Source organism: Lissotriton vulgaris, chromosome 8 (genome assembly GCF_964263255.1).
Source record: "Lissotriton vulgaris chromosome 8, aLisVul1.2, whole genome shotgun sequence".
Taxonomy (NCBI): domain Eukaryota; kingdom Metazoa; phylum Chordata; class Amphibia; order Caudata; family Salamandridae; genus Lissotriton; species Lissotriton vulgaris.
Window position 1 is genome coordinate 1552039678 of NC_141696.1, and position 22581 is coordinate 1552062258.

The 22581-nt window shown below is 45.9% G+C and overlaps 1 protein-coding gene across 2 annotated transcripts in view; it reads right to left on the reverse strand.

The window, feature by feature from the left end:
- LOC147700366 (uncharacterized) overlaps positions 1 to 22581 on the reverse strand; it is a 379926-nt gene that overhangs the window by 187621 nt on the left and 169724 nt on the right. Inside the window, exon 1 of one of the 2 annotated variants that reach the window (XM_086935721.1) lies at positions 7640 to 7752. The exons of the other annotated variant lie outside the window; for it this stretch is intronic. The gene's annotated coding sequence lies outside the window, so the exon portion shown is untranslated. Of the gene's footprint in view, positions 1 to 7639; positions 7753 to 22581 lie in introns of those variants that run through there. 2 annotated transcript variants of the gene reach the window in all.

Here is a 22581-nt window from a genome sequence, read left to right on the forward strand (position 1 = left end):
GTGGCCCGGGTTTTGAGGGGTTGAGGTGGCGGGGCGCTGGAATGCCAAGCGATAGGGACCAGGAAGTGGTCTGTCCACGGAAGAGGGAGGAGGGGTGTGGTTTTAAGTTCGTTGATGTTGGTAAAGATGGGATCAAGAAGGTGACCTTTGTCATGCGTCGCCTCTGAGTTCACTAGTCTTAGATCGTATGAGGTGAGGTCGAGTAGGAGATCGGACGCTGTCAAGTCTTGGGGGTCTTGAAAGTGGAGATTGAGATCTCCCAAGAATATGAAGTTGGGGGATGACGTTGCCATTGAAGTGACGGTTTCAATAAGGGCGCTGGAGAACTTGGTTGGGGCTCCCGGTGGGCGAGTGAGTAAGCCGGATAGGGAGACTGTGGGTGAGATTTGTAAGGTGAAATGGCAGCTCTCGCAGTCTTCGATGGTCCCGTTTTTTGCTCTGCAAACGAAGTGCTCCCTATATATTATTGACAGGCCACCTCCTCTGCCGAGGGGTCATTTCTGTGAGTAGATTAGGTAGCCTTGGGGAAGGGCATTGACGATGTCGGATTCTGAGTTGTGGGTTAGCCATGTTTCCGTGAGGAACAGAATGTCAATCGTATGATCCTGTATAAGGTGGTTTATCTCTAGGGAATGTTTCGGGAGGGACCTACAGTTCAGGAGGCCAAGTTGCAGGGCATGACGTCCTACCGTGGTGTGGGCTGCGTTGCATAGATCGCAGTTGGTAAAGGTTTTCTCCCCTTTGTAGGTATAGATGCAGTTTGCGTTTTTCATGGGGTTAACTGTGAGGAGGTTTCCTTGGGTGTAGCTATAGCGATCGCCAGTGGGTTTGGGCATAGAGTCTGGGCCTAGGGCTGGCTGGGCCCGGATGGGCCCAGGCGGGCTTTCCTTTGGCGCGCCTTTGGCGCGCTGACGGTGCACCCGCTGTGCGCGTCCGGTTGAGGCACATTTTGATGGGGGGGAGGGCGTGGCCTCTGAAGGTGGGCGTGGCCTCACTACCCTCTAATGGCGGCTACAAGATTTCCCAAAGCTCCGCGGCAGCGTTCAAGTCGGCTGCGCGGTGCGACTTTGGTGATGAAGGAGGGGGGGGGAGTGCTTAAGATTAAGTGAGTTCACACAATTAAAAGTTTTTAAAATTTTCGTGCTTAGAAATATTCGGCGAGTGTCTCCCGGCTTCCGCCTCAGGAGCTGCCTTGGCCTTGAATCAGCCCCAGCTCAGTGTAGGCCTTGAATCAGCCCCAGCTCAGTGCCGGCCTCGAAGAAGCCCCAGCTCAGGGTCCTTGGATCAGCCTCAGCTCATGGTCGGCCTTGAATCAGCCCCAGCTCAGTGTCGGCCTTGAATCAGCCCCAGCTCAGTGTCGGCCTTGAATCAGCCCCAGCGCAGGGTCCTTGAATCAGCCCCAGCTCAGGGTCCTTGAATCAGCCCCAGCTCAGGGTCCTTGAATCAGCCCCAGCTCAGGGTCCTTGAATCAGCCCCAGCTCAGGGTCCTTGTATCAGCCCCAGCTCAGGGTCCTTGTATCAGCCCCAGCTCTGGCTCCCCAACCGACCCCTGTCCAACTGACCCCTGCCCACACCACATCCTCAACAAAGCTGACTCCATCATCGCACCCCAACTCCGGGACATCATTAACAGCTCCTTCGCGTCCGCCACCTTCCCGGAGAGCTGGAAACACGCCAAGCTCAGGGCCCTCCCGAAGAAACCCACCGCGGACCCCACGGACCTTAAGAACTTCTGCCCCATCTCGCTCCTCCCTTTTACGTCCAAAGTCATCGAGAAGACCGTCAACAAACAACTCTCTGCCTTCCTCGAGACAAACGGATCCCTCGACCATTCGCAGTCTGGTTTCTGAGCAAACCACAGCACCGAGACCGCCCTCATCGCAGCTATCGACGACATCAGGTCCCTGCTCGAAAACGGGGAAACAGCTGCCCTCGTCCTCCTGGACCTCTCAGCAGCCTTCGACACCTTATGCCACCGCACCCTGATACAGCGCCTCAGCAACATCGGAATCCAAGGAAAGGCCTTGGAGTGGATCATCTCGTTCCTCGCCGGTAGAACCCAGAGAGTCCGCCTCCCCCGTTCCGGTACGCCACCAAGATCACCTGTGGCGAGCCGCAAGGATCCCTGCTCAGCCCCACCCTCTTCAACGTCTACATGAGCCCCCTCGCAGCCATCGCACGCCAACACAACCTTAACATCATCTCCTAAGCAGACGTAACCCAGCTGATCCTTTCCCTCACCAACGACCCCGCCACCGCGAGAGCCAGCCTCCAGGAAGGAATGAAAGACGTCGCGGAATGGATGAAGCTCAGCCAGCTGAAACTGAACTCAGACAAGACGGAAGTCCTCATCCTGGGAACATCCCCCTCCGCCTGGGACGACTCCTGGTGGCCCCCTGCCCTGGGCACCGCCCCCAAGCCAACGGACCATGTGCGCAACCTGGGCTTCATCCTGGACTCCTCCCTCACGATGACCAAGCAAGTCAACGCCGTCTCGTCATCCTGTTTCAACACCCTGCGCATGCTCCGAAAGATCTTACGGTGGATCCCCACCGACACCAGGAAGACGATCACCCAGGCCCTCGTCACCAGCCGACTGGACTACGGAAACACCCTCTACGCTGGAACCACAGCCAAACTACAGAAAAGACTCCAGCGCATACAGAACGCCTCTGCACGACTCATACTGGACATCCCCCGCCACAGCAACATCTCGCCCCAGCTGAGAAACCTGCACTGGCTCCCTGTCAGCAAGAGGATCCCGTTCAGACTCCTCACGCACGCACACTAGGCTCTCCACGACATGGGACCCAAATACCTCAACAACCGCCTCATATTCTACACACCCACCGCCAGCTCTGCTCCGCCAGCCTCGCCCTCGCCACAGTCCCATGCATTCGTAGAACCACCGCCGGAGGAAGATCCTTCTCCTACCTGGCAGCCAAGACATGGAACTCCCTCCCCACCCACCTACGACTGACCCAGGACCATCTCTCCTTCAGGAAACAGCTCAAGACCTGGCTCTTCGAGCAGTAGCGGTTCTCATCCCCCCCAGCGCCTTGAGACCCTTACGGGTGAGTAGCGCGCTTTACAAATTCCTTGATTGATTGATTGATTGATTGATTGAGCTCAGGGTCCTTGAATCAGCCCCAGCTCAGGGCCCTTGAATCAGCCCCATATCAGGGTCGGCCTTGAATCAGCCCCAGCTCATGGCCCTTGAATCAGCCCCAGCTCAGGGTCGGCCTTGAATCAGCCCCAGCTCAGGGTCCTTGAATCAGCCCCAGCGCAGGGTCCTTCAATCAGCCCCAGCTCAGGATCGGCCTTGAATCAGCCCCAGCTCAGGGTCGGCATTGAATCAGCTCAGGCTTGGCCTGGTCACCTCTGCTTTTGGCTCTACTATTCACAGTGAGACCCTCCTCCCTCCAGCACCGAGAGTCTCTGCACACACAGCCCTGCCTAGTGTCACACATGAGGCGTGACGTTACGCATTTCAGTGTGGTGATCCGCATCACCGCACTGAAATGCAACGTCACGCATATGTGGGAATGGCTGCCTCAGCTGTCATGAAGACGTAGCGCTGCTAAATAATTCCGTAATGCTGCGTGATTAAAACAAAAAACTAGAGCGGCAGCTGTACTCTGGAAGGCACACGGCTCCCAGCATGCTTGGGGGTTGACTTTACTGAGCTGCAGTTCTATAAAGTTAACTATAGGCTATTTCTGACATGACGGCACGGCATTCTCTCCATGCGTCTGACGTCAGGATAGCCAGTGCCCAATAGGTACCGCGACATCAGCGCTCTCATGAGGCAGACTTACAAGTGGCGCAAGGCTATGGGTGGCTTAGGCTGGAGTTCCTCAATAGTTCTGGAGGCTGCAGGGGTAAAATATTAAAATCAGTGATGATCCGACCTCTACGCTGCTGCGATCGGACCCAACTCCAAGGCCCGCGGCGGCCGCTGGAGCCAGGCCAGAGATCACACCACTGAGCTGCTTTGCTGATCCGAGTGTGAATGCCCAGGTGGCAGGGCCGTTTGCCCCAGGAGTCAGTCTTTGCGGCCAAATGCCACAGCTCGAAGGTAAGTCAGATATGTAATAGAAATGTCCTTAGTGCAATTCACACTTCTAATGTCGTGCCTGGCTCGAGGCTGCATAATAATTACTGCGGTGCCGCGCTGCTTTGACACACTGCTGCCAATTACCAAGGGGGGTGGGGGAATGAGCCCGCCTTCTCAACAATGGTTGCTAGTCACTGTGGCACACCATGGGGGCCCGGGATTAACCGATTTGACAGTAGGGTGACCAACCGTCCGTAAATTTCACGAACAGTCCGTAATTTTGGCCATCTGTCCGTTGTCCGTGAAGGATTCTTTAACAGACGCCATTTGTCCGTAATTTTAACCGGGCACTGGTCACACCTCCCTAAAGCCGGCACAGCTTCCACCCACCTCCCTTCTTGACTTGACGCGACGCATTCAGGGCTGTTTGCATCTGAATAGATGCACCCTGCTCTTGAAGCTGCAGCCCCCACCCCTCACACCTCCAGCCCTTGATGAGCTGTTAAGAGGTGCTTGAAGGTGACAGAGGGAGGGGGTGCAGCTTCAGGAGCAGGGGGGATCTATTCAGATGCAAACAGCCCTGAATGCGTCATGTCTCTGCAATTTGTGTGAGACATTCCCTTTCTGCCTAGGGCCCCAAACATCCTACAACCGGTCTGGATTACACCGAGGCAGCACGTGGGTCTCTTCACAGCACACAGCTTAATTACTGTCACTAAATTGTAAACAAGCCTCGATTCTTCAAACATGAAGTTTTTAATGTAATAAAATAAAGAAATGGCACAATCGCACCCACACTGATTAACAAAGTATGGAGGACAATCGGTTAAATCAGTTCTCTTGGAGTATCTCCTTTAAGTACTGTACATCACAGTGGGGGGTGGCAAAAGTAACACTTTGGAAAGAGAGACTGACTTCTCATTGTCTTGTCCAGGAGGGAGTGAGGAGCCCTACCCCACCCTGGAAGAGACCAAGATGATACTAGAATACCGCATGCCCACCCCTGTGCCCACCCTGGTGGATCCTGGTCCCCCTCCTGCCCACCCTCCCCCCAGTGATGGCTCTTGTCCCTCGCCCCCCCCCCCCCCCCCCCTCCTGTGGTGGATCCTGTCTCTGCCCTGGGTGGCTTCTGTCCCAGTCCAGGAATGGTTCCTGCAGCTCAAAAAGGCTCAGCTCAAAATTAATATGAAAAGGTGGGCGGGTGAGTAAGTGAAGGGATTGGTGGATGGCTGGATGAATTAGTGAAAGGGTGAATGGATGAATAAAATATTGAATAGATGGATAATAAAAGAGGATGGGTGGATTGATGAGTGAGTGGTGGAAGGATGGGAGGGAGAAAGGGTAAATACCTGGATGTATGGGTGGAAGGCTAGCTGGATGGGTAAAAGGGTGGATGGATGAGTAAAAAGGTGGATGAGTGAGTGGGTAGGTGGATGGATGAGTGAAATTATGGATGGATTGATGAATTGATAAGTGCAAGGGTGAATGGATGGACAGATGAGTGAAAGGGTGGATGTAAGGATGGATGAGTGAGTGAAAGGGATGGTAGATGGACTAAAGGATGAATAGATGAGTGAATGAGTGAAAGGATAAATGGATGAGTGATAGGGTCAATGGATGGAATCATGAGTGGATGAGTAGATGGATGGGTGGAAGGATGGATGGAAGGAAGGAAGGATTGCTAAGTGAAAGGGACGATGGAGAGAGAAAGGAAGGAGGATGAATGACTGAAAGAGTGAATGGGTGGATGGATGAGTAAGTCAAAGGATGGCTGGATGGGTGAAAGGGTGAAAGGGTAAATGGCTGGATGGATGAGTGAATGGATGGGTAGAAGAGTGGATGGCTGAGTGTACAGATGGCTAGGGTGAAAGGGTGGATGGATGGATAAAGGATGGATGAGTGAAAGGATAGATGGAAGGATACATGATGGATAGGGTTGCAAATGGTTGAATATGTTTGGATATGGCTGGGCTTACTTATATACTATTGCGCGACCTCTGATGTGTCTGTAAAACGTATCCAATTGTCCTGAAGTTTTGTCCTGAATTTTGACCTCCTGTCCTGAATTTGTGTCCTGAATTTTGACCCTTTGTCCTGAATTTTTACACTCACCGTCCTGAATTTGCACCAATGCCAGTTGGTCACCCTATTTAACAGTACTAGTGCCGTCACCTTCAGAGGAAGAGGAGGTGAGACCGAAGCGATGGGGGAATGTCACCAGGCCGATTCGTACTGGGTTTACTTCTGGCTTTTTTGCATTTAACAAATCTTCGGCTCGTAAGTGCAGGTGAGGATTGAGGCGCATTGACAATGCCCTCCTGAGCCCCAGTACTCACAGGCCACATCTGAAGATTTAGATGCACTGACAGCTCTACTTGCAGGGCGGACGTGCGAGTGGGGAGCTTTGACAATGACAAAACTATGCTGAGTCTCAGTACTTGTATTTAAGGGTCGGATTACGTAAAGGTGGCATTTCACACCATGTTAAATGCTGGGTTTTTTCAACTCAGAAGCACAGCCTACCATTGCTATATCTAGCACTGTGAGTGTCCTATGTGTGTTAGCACCACTGGAGCATTATAAGGGGGAGATAACGGAAAGTGAGGGGTATGGGTAGGCCCCAGTTGTCTGGAACAGCTCGTGGCACTCGAGTGGACCGAGGTACACAGAGTTCTGGAACCAAAACTGAAGAAGCAGGTGGTGCACCAGCTCAGACCTGTACCGAGCCCCATTGCCCTACCAGATCAGTAGGAGGCGCAGCATGTAAAGCTGGAAGTATCCCCGCAGAGATCTGTATGGCTTCCAGTACTGAACAAACAGAGAATGTTGTAGATGATAATTATGGTGCACTGAGACGGCGGTGGGGTTCCTAGTGTGGTAGGTCAGCTGGTTAATGTAATCACTGCAGCTGTGTGTTTGTAACATCATTGACACAGAATGGAACCCTGGTTGATGCATTGGAGATTAGTGACATGTATTTGAAGTGCTAGGAAGTCCCAGCCTCTTGCAGCACTATAAATATGCATGTCACTATTTTTAAATTATATTACATAAGGGGAAAGATAGGCTGTATTAACCATTTGCACTAATATCCAGGGATTATTTAGTGTTTGGCAGGGGCATACTTACACCCCCTCTACCCTCGGAGTGCGACTGGGCCCCTGGCTCCTAATTTTGAAAGTGGCGCCTTAGCAGAGGTATGCATTTACGGTTGTGTCTGGTGTGTTAAATGTTAAGCATTTTCTCTAGTCAGTGAGTTCTCTAACAGAAATGAAAAACAATGTTAGTTTTTCTTTCAGTTTGACCAGTCTCAGAGATGCCCGATATACGGTATAAAACACATGTCTGTTAGTGCCCTTCCATTTCTGATGCTTTGTAGTAGTTTAAAGATCTTTTTAGAGGTTCTCGTTACTCAAATGAGTGTAATTACTGATATTTATAATTAATTTTCCTCATGTTCACTGGATGATTTTGTTCGCGAGAAAGTGTCACTCATAGTTGTTGAAATGTCACTCATAATTGCAATGAAATTATGAAAATGTCACACACAGCAATCTGAAACCTTGGCAGCTATGCACACACCATCACTCACTTGTTCTGGTTTCCTGCACCTCCTTTCTCCGGTTCTTTCTTCCTAATTTTTTCGTGTGAACTGAGACCCGAGAGCGGCTCCGAGGGAGGACGAGGAATAACACCGACAGAGAGCAGCATAGAGACTGCGCGAGTGCGCAGGCGCGGAAAAGGCATACTTATGACTGCGCATGCTCAGAGAGAAAACACTGCATTCCACGCATGCTCAGAGAGATTGATCCATCAAGGGCATAGTTTCATCTGTAGTGACGGCTCCAGCAGGGGGCGGGCTCTCTCTGGGCCATTTCTGTTGAGTTTTCTATAGCGCCAACTGGGCACAAAGGTATCGGAGCGCTTTACATGCGCACCTCCTGTATTGCAGACGGACACATTAATTTTTACTCACGAAGAGATTATTGCCCAGAAATACAGGCTATGGAGACTCCCAGTGAGCCTCGAACTCGATTCCCCAGCTTCAAAGTTGGGAGGTACAGTCCTTATACCACATCCTGTCCACTAATTGGGGGCGTTGTGTGGTTCTGGAAGTGCTACAGTTGATGCAAATAGCCCTGAAAGGCATCGGCACGCAGCAGTTTTGCCCTTGTTTCTTTTTAAAGTATTTTAAGACTGACCTGCATTGGAATTCTTTAGAGAGGTTTATATTTGTTGCATTAAATTTATATTAAAAAGTACTAGATTTTAATGATACTTTTATAGCTGTGTTGGTATGAAAATACAGGCCAGGCTGGCGAAGGTGACAAACAAGGCTAGGGGTAGCAGCTGCTAACCCTTGTGATCCTATGTTGGGTGGGACTCAGTGAACTATAATCTCAGCCAACAGGCCTGGTCCAAGCGCCACAGTCAGTGCCAGAGCTTCAGAAACACTATGACAGTAACACAAAGCGACAAGACGGGTGACGAAGAGAGGCTAGCACCTGGGTGAGTGCAAGGACCCTGGGACGTCACCTGTGAAAGGCCGAGAGTTGTGAGTACCGAAGTTTAAGTCAGTGATAGCACCTTTTACCCCCTAGGAGGGTGGGTTTGAGAGGTCCTGGAGGATATATCTCTAAACTAATTTACATGACCAGTTTATTTTGTTTTTTGGAGTATGGGGTATATTTTCAGGGTGGGTGATCCCACTGAAGTCTATGGGAAGTATTTCACTTGTTTGGAAAGTGGAAATAAGTCGCAGGTTCCAAATGAGGGGGGGTTGATATATGTGCCGACACTAGATGTCACAATAAAGTTAAAAAAATATCAAGGCTATCTTAGAGGGAGTTGACCTAATGGCGTGTAGGTCAGACAAAAGTCTTAATTTTATGTGCATTAACCTTCTGAGCTCATCTCCATCTTTCTTTTCTTTCAGAGACCAAAGCATGTCTTTCATCTGGACTGCCTACTCTGAGAGCAAACAAACTGCTAGGCGTGTCCAGGAATTCACAGCATGAAGGTGAACAGGACACAGACAGCTTCCCCATTCTCTGATTAAAACCCCTGATCATGGGAAGTGCCCCAAGAGAACACTGTGCCGCTCCACTCAGAAATACAGCATGCATGGGCACAAAGCTCTGTACAAGATGTGCTTTTTATTCACTTCCCCAGTGTAACAACTCTTCTCAACACCACTGATCCTTGCAGTGCAACAAGTCCAGGTATTGTTTTCCTGCTGGGACCAGTAATGTGGCCATAGTCATGGGTGGCTTTGCCATATCCATGAGCTGCTGTCCCCTGTCAATTTAGTGAAGGTGCTGCCCCTAAGATTTATCGTTAGCCTATCTGATGAAGCTGTAAGTAATTGCATAACTGTTGGAGAGGCTGTTCGCAGATAATCAGGGGCTTCACAACACCCCGCTCTGCATAGTTGCTGAGTTTACGAGGTTGGTGTGAAATTCGCTTGCGCATTTTCTTTACTGTCTGAGTATTGTATTCCTGCTTTTATAAAGTAAAAAAGACTACAAGTCCCAGAATGCAAAAAAAATACCTGGACTAGAACAGAAAGTCACTCATGGACCTGGAAACCCTTACAGGGTGACAGCGTTTATTGCCTGACATTATTTGAGCTTATTTTTAGACTGCACAAGAGGATTTTTTAGATGTGGTGGCATCTTAACTGTTTCTACTCACTCTCAAGTGCTATTCTCTCTCCTTTCGCCGACCACGGTGCCCGTAAGTAAGAGCAGGTCTACTATTGTATGGACAGCGTGCTAGTTATTCCCTACAGAGGAGGCATACATTTCCATGCTGATGCAACAGCGCAGTGGACTCGCTCAGAGGTGCGCCACCGACGCACCAACGACAAGCCTGTTTGCGCCCGTCAGGGCCCGGAATGCACCATGGCCTAGAACCCCTGGTCTTTCTGCCCCCCATTGCTACCCAAGGGAACAGCTGTTAGGACTCAACTTTCCTGGAATAATTTGTAGGCCTCCCTGTTATGTTTCATTTAGGTACCCTAATATAGGCTCGGGAAATATCATACACCTTCACCTACGTTATCTCCCTTATACTACACAGTAACAAGCCTTTAGGATTGAACCTTTACCTAGTTGTAGTCATGGGTGCAGAAGTAGGGTTTTTCCTGAACAATAGCGTTCTATAACTTTATCAATGGACTCATACAGTATGAATGAATATTCATAAGGGTTCTTGGAAACCAGGCATGGGCTACACCACCTTCCCCACCATAACTACGTACAAGGTTCATCACATACGTCATCCTCAATAATGGCTAATACATGGAACAAGGGACAAAGAAACCCTAGATACTTTTTGTATAAATACAGAACATCTTGCTATGGTTAGTAGAGGGAACCTTCCAGGAAGACTTCCAGGCCGACACACTGACCAGATACACTGACTCTCTTGCATATAGCCGCTCCTTGCGGGGTATCCAACTCGAGACCAGGACGGGGACCCACACTCTCTCATTTCAGGTAATGGGGTTCGACTAAATCCTAGAGGGATTCTTGGCTATACACCTACTCGCATGTTAGGTACACTTAGGTCCATCTAGATAGGCATCATAGGTTTATGCAAACTTTTATCATGCATTTTATATTCATGTATTTATTCATGCTTATTGCAAGATGGTAGAACTGTAATATCCTTTTATTTTCACTGTACTGCTAATTATATATCTCTGCTAGTGTCTAACGATTATCGCAGCACATCTATTTTACACTAGAAGAACAACTGTGTAATAAATTCTTATTGTAACACGCCCGGCTGTTTCTTCTGTGTAACTCTCTGAGACAGGATAAATGAGCACGGGCGACGGAGCGAAAAGTAGTACATTCTTTCCACAAGCCTGAGGGATCAGGGCTGTCATGTTCTAAGGTTGCCAGAAACTATTCTCTCCCCGATCAGAGGAGATTCTAGTGGCACTGTGAGCTAGCTAATGCAAACAGGCTACTATTCTCAGTGGGGGTGCTCAGAGCCAGTCTGCCACCAGACCCACAGTTTATGTTATCCAAATGCGCAGGTCCTACATGGGTATTATAGGAACTACACAAGATCCCCACTTTCACTCTACTTGGAGATTCGAATTTTCATCTCCAATGTAAGAATAACATCGACACCACCCTTTTGGTGGATAGCTTGGCAGGTTTTGGATTGACTCAGATTATCACTGAGCCTACGCACAAGGCCTTGCACATGTTGGACGGGATTTTTACGACAAATCCAACATCATGTCATGGAAAAAGTACTGTCACTAACTTGGACTGATCCTAGCGCTATTTTCTTCAAACACCTACTTCCTGGCGACCACAATGCCCTCTTACAACAGACTGCCTGCCACCAAGGCCCAAATGTGGCATAAAATAAAATAAATACAGTTGCTTTAGAAGAGGCCCTCCATAGACATCCCCCTCCACTAGACCAAGATAATAATAAGGCTACAGAAAATGTTGATCTCTGGTTCAGGTTGGCAATCAGTCCTCTGGCCCCAGAGAAATCGATGAAATACCAGAGGAATCAAGCTTCAGCCCCTTGGTAGTCCACCAAAGTTAGAAGTTTAAAGTCCAAGTGTAGACGTCTAGAACGAACCTAGAGGCTAGAATACAGTGAACAGGGAAAACACAGTTATAGATCAGCCCTGGAAGAATGCAAAGCAGCAATTAAAGCTGCCAAAACCAATTACTTCTCTACAAAAACTGATGCAGCAAATAATTTGACTAAAGAACTTTTTTAAAACTGTCACTATCTTGTTCAAGCTCCAACAGGAAAATCTATTTTCTCCTGATCAAACTTTTTGCAATAAAGTATCCAATTTCTGATAACATGATTATATCTTGATTTAGCAGGATTAGTTTTCTGATTTCTTTTTAAATGTTTCTTTGAATGTTGTACAAATGTAAATATTCTACTCTTTGGCAACAATGTTTTCAAGACAAGAAATGTTATGTTATGTTACTTTGGTTTGTATAGCGCCAACTCACCTACAGGTCTCAAGGCGCTTTAGACCAAAGGAACTACATCATATTCTTACCAGCAGGGGGGATGAAGTAGTGTATATACTATCATATAGATCCAAAGGCCCCCCTAAACAGAATAGTTTTCAGCTGCTTTCTAAAGCGAAGAAGATTAGCCTCTTTGCGCAGGGAAACCAGCAACTTATTCCACAGCAGTGGGGTAAGTATAGAAAAGGATCTTCCGCCCTTTGTCTCCATTTTAAAACGAGGGCAGGTCAACAACTGAGCATCAGACGATCTTAAAGATCATTTCGGATTGTAAGGCGTCAAACGATCCTTTATATAGTCAGGTGCCTGCCCATATATTGCCTTATGTGCTATGCACAAGCTTTGAAACTCCACCCTCTGTTTCACGGGGAGCCAGTGAAGCTTGAGCAATAGAGGGGACGCATGAGATCTTCTAGGAAGCTTGAAGATTAAACGTGCAGCATCGTTAAAAACAACCTGCAATCTGTTAATTGTTCTTAGGCAAGCCTAAATAGAGGACATTGCCATAGTCCAATCTTGATATTATTGTGGCCGAAACCACAGTCCGAAGCATAGATTCGGACAGGAGAGGGACTAGTCTGCGCAGTTGCCTAATTAAGCCGATGCAGGTTCCCACGACGGTTGAGATCTGGGCAGTCATTGGCAATTCTTTGTCAATTTTTATACCCAGACTTTTTACATTTGACACTGGTATTGGAGTGGGCCCAAGTTCTTTTGGCCAAAACAGGTCTCCCCAAGGTGATATGCCAGTTGACACCACCAGAACCTCCGACTTCTCAGGGTTGATTTTCAACAAGTTGTTAGTCATCCAACTGACTGTGTATCTAAGGACCTCTTGCACATGTATCTGTGCCCCATTTGAGTTCTCAATACTAAATAACAATTGGGTGTCGTCAGCGTAATTAAACACTCCACAACCCATATGTACCAAGGACTCAATAAGGGGTTGCAGGTAGAGGTTAAAAAGCAGTGGTGATAACGCAGAGCCCTGCGGGACCCCACATTCCACATTTCCCGCCTCGGAGATCTCCTCTCCCAGTTGGATCCTCTGCCGCCTCCCTATCAAAAAGGACTTTAGCCATTTATAGGCTGTACTAGGCTGTAAATGTACTATGTCTCTTTTGCCATTTTTAAATACATAGCGCATCCTTATATTGACTTTATGATACTCAATGAAAATTGATTGAGTCAAATCTATTATCAACTGTCTAATGATTGTTTTTCCAAGCATTACCAGGAAGGGGTAATTTGTTTGGTATTGATTAGACATGAAGTTTTTGCCTGGCACATGGAGTTTTTTATGTATGTATGATTTTAGTGACTTTTAACACGCTTTGTTAGTAATTTGGATTCATTGTTTTAATGTAGGGAGTTTTTTCAGCAATGAAATATTCTGTCCTGATGATGGTCTACATGACGACTGCCCTCTAGACCGAAACGTCGACACTTCCATCATCTCCAGAAACGTTGCGTTGGCACAAACACACGACCATTTTCTATTAATTAATTTTGGTTGTCTGCTATATTCACCAGGAGTTGATGTTTTGGTTGTGAACTGTAGAGAAATTATTGTCTATCTCTGTTTATGACTGTTACTTTATTTCACTTTTCTGTATTTGTCTCCCCAACTGTATGTTCCATCAGTAAATATACATTTTTCTGAATATACTTTCTTTCTCTGTGTGCTCTCTTTTTACCTTCCACTGATTTACTTAAACTATTTACTAAGCATGATATCCTGTGGATACATTTGAGTGTGTTACACATGTACAACTCACAACTAAGATTGACTATCTTCTTAAAGAAGTCCCTTGTAGCATACTTTGACCTTAACTATCAAGTGCCCAATCCTACAAGGGTTGATTGGGTTTTCCCCTGCCTATAACACGCTTCCCACTACCGCCTGTATGTGGAGTTCCAAAGCGGAGTTACCTGGGGGCATGCAGAGTCATCTCAGAGCACTTCTGGAGCAAACTTTAGCCCGCTAATATTATTACTTGGAGCATTTTTTCCTTACTTGGGATGCGGCTGGATTTATGGTGTAGCTTTCGGCGGTCACTTCAGTTAGCGTGGCGTTTCCCAGCCGCTGCTTCGACCCGGACTTGGAGTGCAGAACGGCATACAGCGGAACGGGGCAGTGAAACACGGTCTGCAGATTCTCTCCAAGCGGTCTCCAGGGACTGGCAGTCACGGCCTCGGCATCATCAGGGGAGGAGTGCTCGAAATAGGATGGCTCCTAAGAATCCTACCTCCGGTCTAGTCTCTCAGACCCAGAAGCCGAAAACCAGAGCGGTCACAACGGCAGCTGTGGGAGCTGAGCAGATTGGAGATACCATCAATTCTAACACAGGTGACATTTATTTTGAGCTCTCAAATGCAAAACTCAGCTGCACACCCAAGCGTAAATCCTATCTCAGTCGAAGCTAATGAAACCGTTATTGAATCCGCTCCCTTACAGGCAACTATGGTGGATTCTGGGACTTGTAGGTCTGGTGCAATCCCCAAAATACCGGGGATGTTTAAGAAAAAAAACCAAAATTCAGGCAAGGGTAGGCAAGGGTAGCCAAGCGACTGGTGACAATCTAATAAATGATGATGATGTTGTAAATACCCCCCAGATTATCGCATCCACTCAGCTCTCTCACTCTCTGAAACCAGACATTGCTGGTAAGCGGGGCAATATTGCTGTATCAAAGGAAAAATCAAACTCGGCTCCAGGAACTGTTATATTAGAACTGGTTCTACCTTCGACAGCTCTTATCTCTTGTTCCCCAACCGCACAAATGCATCCAGAGACATTACTTGCTGGAATTAACACACATGAGGCACCAACCCCCTTGGGGTATACTGATTCTATTGACTCGGCTGGGAACTTTTATTCCATGTCTGACTTATCCAATGCCTTGGAGTCAGAGAGTCTAGATGGGGAATGGAAGGACGATGCAAGCGCAATCAGTATGAATAGCTCAACACATGAAGTACGGAGTTCAATGGAAGAGGAGGAAGATGGCGATATGGAGAGATCACCCTCCGGAGGACCAGAGTGGGGAGCAGAGGAAAACACAGTTATCACAGCACAAGGTGATAATGTTGTCTCTCCACTACTCACGCCTGTAGCCACTATAGATGAGCCTCAGATTCCTGAAGTCACGCTGGGCACATTATATCAGCTGATGCTCCAGCATCGGGAGGAGACAAGAGCAGAGAATCTGCACACTCAAGGTGCAGTCCACAGGCTGCAAAACAACCTAAGGCGCGTGGCTAAATCTTGCAAGGAAATGACTGCTAGAGTTGTGGAGGCTGAAGGCAGGATTTTGGCGATTGAAGACACTATGATCCAGCAAAAATAACAGATATCGTCTTTGGAAGGTCTAAGGGATGAAATTAACTGTAAGCTAGTCGATCTGGAAAACAGATCTAGACGTAATAACTTATGAATTTTGGGCATACCGGAAGGGAGTGAGGGGGGGAATGTAAGGCAATTCGTCAGTGAGCTTTTCTTTGAGGCCTTTCCGGAATTATCCCACTGGAAATGGGACGTGGAACTCCAAAGGGCTCATAGATTTCCCTTTCAAAAAATATTAGATCGTATACAAATGCCAAACCAAGAGCTATATTGAAATGCTTGAGCAACTTTCTGGCTAGTGAAGCTCTTTATGACCTGGCAAGACCAGAGCGTAAACGTAGGGGGAAAGGCCTGGAGTTTTTTGTTCACCCGGATTATTGCCACGCCACTGTCCAACAGCGCTGGCAATTTCGCCAACTAATTCCATCTTTTCAGGCCAAGGCCGTCCAGGCATTTCTCCTTAACCCCTCAAAATTGAAAATTATTTATAAAGAGAGATCATACTTTCTAACATCTGAGGGGGCGGGCAAAGAGCTACTAGCCTCATTCTGATTTTCCACGTTATCTCTGGTGGGGTAGTAGCTGTGTGCTCTTGGCGGGTTCCTTTTCTAGTAGGGAAAATCAACCAGACTTATACTTTCTTTTCTCTTGTTTCTTATGAATTATTTCACAGTGTTATACCTAAAAGTGTAAACGTGATGGGAAGCGAGTCACAAGGCACAAGATGCTTCTCACATCATCAATGTTAGGGACTTTTCAATCCCTTTGCCCTCTTTGGGTTGGGGTCAAGGGGGGGAGAGGGAGGGGTCAGGGGAAGGCACTGGGTGGTTGGGGAGGGATGAGGAGGGGGCAAGCAAGTTCAGTAATGATGGATCCGAGAGCAATCTGTTGAGTAATGTGAATATGAAGATGAATTCGAATTTGAATATGAATATGATTATGAACTACAAAAACGTTGTATTTCTTAGGGCAAAACCTAATACAGATATATTTGGGAGAATAATCTTGCTTTTGTTGAATAAATTATCAAGATGGGAAATTTGAGGATCTGTACCTGGAATATATGTGGTCTCAACAATAAGAAAAAAATGGGGGTCTGTGCACAAATAATACAGAGTATGAGGATAGACTTACTGTGTCTTGAGGAAACGCATCTCACCTGGAACGACAGGCATCTATTTAATGACCTGGGTCTACATTTTTTGGGATGTACCCGCCAAGGTACCACCACAAAAAGGGTCGTGATCCTTATGAGAAAAGGACTGGGTTGTCTCAAACGTACCAAAGTAGATCACTAGGGAAGATGGATGATTCTTGAGATCAGTATTGATAGCAAAGTATGGACGATTTGTTCAATCTATGCCCCAAACTCGGATGATCCCGATATGTTGAACTTTTTAAGCATAGAACAAGCTGACTGGCCAGCTCCTCTAATATTCTGTGGAGATTTAAACATTAATTTGGAAGACGGGTTGGATATTCGGGGTGACTCAATATATTCAGGCTTAAAAAAAAAGACATACAAGGCATTAAGAGGTCTAGTAATGGATTTTGGTCTGTGTGATGTGGGGTATGTACAAAATCCTTTGACACCGGGTTTTACATTCTTTTCTGCCCCGCACCAGAAGTTTGTTCGGTTGGATTATTTTTTTGCTACTGCTGGGGTTGTTAATAATATTTCATTTGAGATTTTTCCCTGAATAATCTCAGACCATAATCCGGTGCTGATAGAGGTCAAAACAGTGGCTAGATGTTCAGCAGAGATTAGACCTTGGTCATTTAAGCGGAAACTGCTGGCAGACCCATCGTATATAGAATATATGGGGAACTGGATTAGCGAATTTTTTAAGTTTAATAGAGGAAGTGCTTCTGTTAAAAATGTCTGGGATGCTTTTAAACTTGGGTGCGAGGGGAGACATTAGCTTACTCGATCAAGAAGCAAAATATTATTCGGAGTAAACTCGATACACTCTATAAGGTGGTATAGGAATGGGAGGAAAAGCTAGTTACTGCCATTAGTCTATCACAAGACGCAGAGCATATTAAAATCACCCTAGTCATACACAAAGCAAGGCTATATGATGTATTCGCGACTAAATTGGCAGAGCAGGTGGCAATGTTTAGATCACAGATATACGAAATGGGGGGAAACTCGGGCAGGATCCTGGTGAAAAAAATAAGACAAAAGAGGTCCTTAATATCATTAATGAAATACAGGATGAGGCAGGCCAGATCCACAATGAACCTGAGGAAATCCTTAAGGTATTCCGGCAGTTCTATTCTAAGCTTTATGAGCAGGATACACTAATGTATTCTAGTGATTCTATGTTGAATTTTATCACTCTAGATAACACCTCGAAACTAACCACTGCCCAGGCACAGACCATGGATGCCAATATTTCATGGGTGGAAATTGAGACGGCCTTGCTCTCTCTTGCCGTTGGCAAAGCCATGGGGCCTGACGGTATCCCTTTGGAGTTTTTTAGATTATTTCGACATATATTAAAGCAAGATCTATTGGCTACTTTTTTGGAAGCACAAAAAGGGGCGGCTCCAGCTTCTTGGAGACATTCAACAATAATGGCGTTTCTTAAAAAAGAGAAATCTCCCCTTAATCCGGCCTCTTACAGGCCGATTTCGTTAATAAACGCAGACAGCAAAGTCTTTTCAAAAATTCTAGCCTCCCGAATTTCAGGGGTAATTTCTGGTATAGTGTCACGCTGGCAACACGGTTTTATTCCTAATCGGGATACCACGGATCATGTCCGGAGGATTATTGCCCTAATGGACTAGGCACAGTGCACTAATACTGCCATAGGGGTCATCCTGTTGGATGCCGAGAAAGCATTCGACAGGGTGGCCTGGCCCTGCCTTTGGGATCTGCTCTCTTTGAAAGGGTTTGGACCTCGCATGATTGTGGCATTGAAACCTCTCTATGACTCACCAACTTCTACTATTAAATTTGGGGTAAACAAATCTGCCTTGTTTCCTATCTAAAGAGGCACAAGACAAGGGTGCCTGTCTTCACCGCTCCTTTTTGCCATCTATATCGATATCTTTTTCAATGAACTGAATCAAGCGGATGATATAACTCCAGTAGACGTTGAGGGTACCAGATAAAGAGCACTCGCCTATGCGGATGATGTGGTGGTGATCTCCTCAGACATAGCAAAGGCAATGCCAAAGATCATAGACCTTGCAACTCAGTTCGGCGTGTTTTCAGGGTATAAATTGAACGTGTCTAAGACCCAAACATTATTTGTTGGCCAGAACCCCCTGCACATCTTAACACAGTACCTGTTGCGACATACCTGGGCATTAAGATTACATCTCCAGTGTCTGCTTTTCCAGAACTTAACTTCAATCCAGTTCTTAAAAAAGTTAATTCCACACTGGAACGTATCGATCACCTGCATCTGTCTTTATATGGGAGGAATAATGTGCTTAAAATGTTGATACTGCCGAAACTGTTATATCTGTTCAGAACGATACCCCTCGAATTCCCTCCTATATTTTTTAAACAATTGGAAAGGATGGCCACGAGATTCTTGTGGGGATATAAACGGCAGCGCAGAGCATATAAAAAGAGGATTCTTCCGAAGGCAAGGGGGGGCTGGGGTATTCCACATTTCTTGTTTTATTATCTTGCGTCTGTACTACAGTTTATTACCGCCTTAATAATAGGGGCTAAGGCCCACATTTTAGAATCACATGCTTCTTCTATATATGAGTTTGCATTAGGGGTCGAGGCTCGTGGCTGTCTGCTAAAAAATGTAGAACCCAGTTACTACAAAAAAACAAAATTTAAGACCTTGAAAGCAGCGTTCCGGGCCTGGAAGTTAATCAGGCGTCATGTAGGGATTTTAAAAATTTCGAGATATACCCCTTTGAACTCACCACACATTTTTTCTCCTATCTTTAGAGATTATATAATGACGAGATGGCGCAATGGTGGTATTAATTACCTTGGTGACTTATGGCAGAATAACTATATGATATCCTTTTCAGACCTTCACCTTAAGTTCAATTTGCCGCATGTTGATTATTTTAAGTACCTTCAGTTGCATAGCTTTCTTAACACTTTAACACCTGTTGAACGCTTTGGTTTACAGAAGATCCCTTTGATTGACAGTTTGTATAGCAAAAGAAGGATTGTCTTTTTCTATAATTTACTAATCTCACTTACTAATCTCACTGTGCTCAGATGATTTATTGACTGTTCAACAGAGATGGGCCGAGAAGTTGGGCTCTGATAACATTATGATAGAGGACTCTATCTCTCTGGCTAATTCTATTCTCTTGACAGGTAGAACTCGCACACAGCACTAGATGGCACTTTTCGATCTATATTATTCTCCCGCAAAAATTTCCAAATGGGGAACAACAGTTGGTACATCATGTAGTAGATGTGGCCTGTTTGCTGCGGATGCAGCTCATATGTTTTTTTCTGTCCACAATTAACCCCATTGCTATCTACAATTCAATCTTTTCTTTCTTTATTACTTGGATTCTCACTAGAATTAACAGCTGAGTTAGTACTGATAGGGGTGTCCTCGGCTACATTGCTAGTTGAAAAGAGAAATCTGATATTTATTTCTATGGCAATTTTGCGGGGCTCTATTACTTAAGAATGGATTAGTCCAGACCCACCTTCCTTCTGTACTTGGAGGGCCCGCTTGTTAGCTATGCATAATTATAACATGCCATCTATAGAACAAAGGGGCGGAAAAAAAGAGCCCTAGGGGGGAAAATATGGGCGCCAGTTCAGTAGTGGATTCAAGGGGAGCTGGGATAGCCCTATTCCCATTATTATGTTTATTATGGTTTTTTTCTTCCTCTTCTTTCTTTTTTCTACACCTCTTTTCATTTTAAATGGTCGCTGAAATGATGTGTCCTATTCTTTTTTTATGCTCTTGGAAATAATAAGATGTATTTTGAAACGTATGTAACTCTTATACTTTGTATTTACTGAAAAATATATGTAATCTGACTTGCTTGCAATAAAATCAAATAAAAAAATTAAAAAATAAAAATAAAAAATTCATATGATGTGACAGAAACGAAGACTTTCCCTCAATTTTCACTTTCTTTTTTCAAAAACGACACTCTGTTTTGTATGGTGCCTTTCATTGTATCATAAAGACATAGCAAGCCTGTGGAATTATTGAAATAAGTTAAACTATGATGCATTAATCCCAAATGTCTTGCCTTGACGGAGGTGCACTGTGGGCTCGGAGGAAGATCTCAACAAGCACTGACCCACTTCTCGAGCTCGAAACAAATTGTCAGCTGTTATGAGGAACATAACCAAGGAATGGGGACAGTTGAACAACAATGAGGCCATTTATCTACTTATTAGTAAACCCTTTATCTAAAGGACAGGCTACTAGGCAAGTGCTACTTGCTCTCAAAGAGATATCATTGATTGATTTAAAATGTAGTGTAATTTATTTAACCCTGTATGTACAGTTGACATTAATGAATAATAGCATGGAGCCAAAATGTTTTAGAGAGGTTTGTTAATGGTCTGGTTTGACAAAGCAGCTGTCGTCAAACTATTATATGAAAACGTCAGGGGAGGGGCTTTGGCTCCGCCCATATGTCGGAAACCAGGACTACATATTTTGATTGGGCAGAATTTGTGCACTTCCACAAAAAAGTGCCTGCTTTCCCCACAGCTGTGATCATTTTGTTTATTTATCCAGCTGCCTGAAGTTCAACTTTCAAGGGCCCACATATGCTATTAAAGTGCCTTAGATAACTAGATAAGGTATGGTGTTTTACTCTGTCAGCAGCACAGATGGCAGGAGAGCAGTACATGGAATTTTAGGTCTGACTTGATAGTCGAACTGTCACCTGACCTTTTAACATACACCAATATTATTCTTCAATTATTTGCTCCTACACAAATACATATCTAATCCCAAGTTATCTACTTATAATGCTTCACATTACCATACAACATTCTTTAAAGCAAGGTCTATTGGCATTGGCAATGCTTGTATTCTTTTGTTGGTTACACACACTGGGGTATTTGCACTAAAATATACTGTATGACCTACTTTATAGTTCAAGAATATTGATTGAAAAACACTGAAGTAATATATATATACCTGAGTGTGTGCTGGTATAAAATACGAACCTAAACAATGCAAAAGAAATGATGACCAAGACAGGAATAAAGACCAAGTGCTGATGTGTTTATGAAGTGATTATTAAGTGATGGCTACAGATGGAGCTGCTTTGCATAAATGTATAGTTTGTATCCCATCCTCAGAGGTCTTAGCAGGATCGCCCCTTACTAGTAAGGTCTGCTGAGGCTGTAGGCACTGGTTGTACCTGTTCACTTCTGTCCTCCTTCTGTAACTGACAAGGGGTGGTGATGGACACAGTTTCTGAATTAAGCAGAATACTCTCACCCAGTCAAGAGATCAGGGCTAGATCCAACACCGTTTTTTAGCTCACTGCACCATCCCAGCTCAGAACCTGGCTATATGCAAATTAGTCTGTTCCTGTCCCAGTGTATGATGGGAACAGGGCAAACCAAACTACAAAGCCAATTCTTTCACTGGGAAGGAAACACGCTTCCGGGGACCGGTTGCTGGCATTACAGCCGTCTTCGGCCCGGCTTGCTTGAATCCTGATGGTGCAATGAGCAAGGGACTCACATCTGAGTATACCCTTCCACGCTTATGGTGGACAAAATAATTAAACAACAAGGGGTGGTGATGGACACAGTTTCTGAATTAAGCAGAATACTCTCACCCAGTCAAGAGATCAGGGCTAGATCCAACACCGTTTTTTAGCTCACTGCACCATCCCAGCTCAGAACCTGGCTATATGCAAATTAGTCTGTTCCTGTCCCAGTGCATGATGGGAACAGGGCAAACCAAACTACAAAGCCAATTCTTTCACTGGGAAGGAAACAAGCTTCCGGGGACCGGTTTCTGGCATTACAGCCGTCTTCGGCCCGGCTTGCTTGAATCCTGATGGTGCAATGAGCAAGGGACTCACATCTGAGTATACCCTTCCACGCTTATGGTGGACAAAATAATTAAACAACAAGGGGTGGTGATGGACACAGTTTCTGAATTAAGCAGAATACTCTCACCCAGTCAAGAGATCAGGGCTAGATCCAACACCGTTTTTTA